At 50.7% G+C, this 2509-nt stretch overlaps 1 pseudogene; it reads left to right on the top strand.

Annotated features, from left to right (window-relative positions):
• The first annotated feature begins 1792 nt into the window (after positions 1-1792).
• LOC136401809 (small nucleolar RNA U3) lies at positions 1793-1915 on the top strand (annotated as a pseudogene).
• Positions 1916-2509: the final 594 nt, after the last annotated feature.

The raw sequence follows: 2509 nt of genomic DNA, 5'->3' as shown, positions 1-2509 counted from the left end.
GGGCCCATGGGTGTGGTGCGTGTTCTAGGCATTCAAGAAGTGCTGAGCAGACGGATGAACACGTGAGTTTAAATTCAGAGTGGAATAAAATCTAGGCCGGCGATATAAAGTTGGGAGTTTTCACATCGAGTGACATTTAAAGCCGAGAGGCTGGATGAGGTCACTGTGAGGTTTAATTTTATGAGTAAACGTGACTGAGCCACAGGGAGCCCAGATATTCGGTCAGACATTACTCCGGGCGTGCCTGTGAGGGTGTTCCTGGGTAATATGGACAAATCGGCAGATCGAGCAACGCTGGGTGCCATCCAATCAGCTGAAAGCCTGAAGAGAACACATGGCTAACATTTGCTCAAGTAAGAGGGAGCTCCACGTAACAGCTGCCCTGAGTGGGGTGTCAGTCTCTTCCTGCTTCAGACTGCAGCATCAGCTCTCCTGGGCCTCCGGTGTGTCCACGGCAGACCCCGGGACTTCCAGCCCCCACACTGCGCGAGACCGCTTTCCCTCGTGCGCATGCGCTCTGACTCTCCTTCCTCATTTCCTCCCTTCCCGAGTTTTCTAATTAGATGGACAGAGATCCAGGGACCATGTGGGACGATGACGGAAAGAACACAAAGTTGGATCAGGCCAAATGCATGGCTGTGGCCACCAAGCAGAGGTTCTGCGCTGAACGATGCAGCTCAGGGAGTCGGGAAGGACGCACAGTTCGACTGGTCAGTTGACTAAAACAGGGCCCAACAGGTGGCCCACAGGGGGCTGAGATGCTGCGCCTGCCTTGGTTTCTTGTAGACAAGGATACAAAGGCTGGGGCTTGGGTATTCTCTCTCCTCTCCCTAGAAATCCGCAACACGGCACTTGACCCCAATCAGTCACCTGGAATAGACATCTCATTAATCACAAGAGGCATCAGATGAGAAAACAGGCAGATGAACGTATTCGTTTCTGCTGCTGGAAAAACCCACGGAGCCTGTGCACGTTTGATGATGAATCTGTGTTTGCACGACCAGAACACACACATGCGACGGGCAGGACACCTGGGTTACTGACGTGGCAGGAAGAACATTCTGTGCTGATGCACGTTCTGTTGCCCTGGTTACCGATTGCAGACAAAGGCCGTAGCCCCACGCTGTACCAGGCGGTGAACGGGAAAGGGGAGTCGCCAGCGTCGTCCACGCACTTCTGGGTTCACACTGAGCCCAACCTCCTGGCTGGGCTCGACCTCAGTCCACCCAAATTCCTTCCACAGGGAGACTCAGAGAGCAAGCTATCAGCTTCGGGAACTTCTTTTGTTGGCTCTGGCTCATCGGATGCACATCCAAGGCCTTTATTTAACAGGAAGTATGCAGGGCCTGATCTCAACAGAACTGGAAAATCACTCGGAAATTTTCCCATGCGAATGTTCTGCAAGCTCTGTTTGAGGGACCTTTACGTGGGTCGTTCATAAAAGAACGGTTGTTTACCTTCCCTGGCCTGTCGCACACCTCATTTTTCGATATAATGTTTCAGTGTAATGACCCATTTGTTCCCTCTGTCCTGTTTATCCTTACACACAATTCTAGCCCACGATTAAATTTTTCTTTCTATGACTGTGTTGTCTGGAATAATCACATTGTCAAGAATTCCTTAAGCGGAAATCCCGGCAGAGGTTGTTCAGGGTTCCATTATTGAACGTGAGTTAGTTTCTCGGAGTTTATTTCTGCTCTGGGTTCCATGGGGCACAGGGACTAAGACTTTAGGTCTCGTGACAGAAGGCCAGCTGGTGACCCCAGAAGTTCCATGCTAACAACAAATGCCTAAGACTATACTTTCAGGGATCATTTCTATAGTTTGTGACAACAAACGCCACCACAGGACAGTATCCAGCAAAGGGGTCAATTTTTCCTTGATGAATGAATAAATCGCTGATATTCCTCAAGGGCTCAAAGACATTTTGGACTCCAAACAGCCTCCCTTCCTCAGGTACAGAGTCCTTTAGGGCAGTGGCTCTTAGACTTGACTGGGTCTGACACGTAGGAAACCTGTGAAAGATGCCACACAGGGGACGTCCCCCAGACCCTACGGCAGGTGGGAGTGGTCAGGAGCTGAGCCTGCAGTCTGACAGGACCAGGTAGCTCCCAGGCAGGCAGAGAATGGACCCCTCTTGGAGGAACCCTAGCAAAGAACACAAAGATCTGAAGAACCCTGGTGGAACTGTGGACACCTTATTGTCAGAGATGGCCTCCTTTTCATTCAAAATGGTTAATGCTTTCTTTAAAAACGACTTCTGAATAACACTACAAACTAGGGCCACTTAAAAGAAAAAAAAAATCTTTACTCCGTCCAAAACTAAAAACCTAATTTCAATGAAGAGAGAGGCGGTGCCCCCCCCCCCACACACACACACAGACTCGAGTTGGAAGGGCCCGGGAGGCACTGCTCGGGGACCGTGACGGTCTGCGACTCGGAGGTAGGGATGGAAGACACGCTGGAAGCCTCAGAGGACGAGCGTCTCCCAGGAACTGTCGATTAGAAT

This window comes from Saccopteryx leptura, chromosome 3, assembly GCF_036850995.1.
Source record: "Saccopteryx leptura isolate mSacLep1 chromosome 3, mSacLep1_pri_phased_curated, whole genome shotgun sequence".
NCBI lineage: Eukaryota > Metazoa > Chordata > Mammalia > Chiroptera > Emballonuridae > Saccopteryx > Saccopteryx leptura.
The sequence above is the reverse complement of the archived record's forward strand: the minus strand, read 5'-3'. Positions and strand labels throughout refer to the sequence as shown.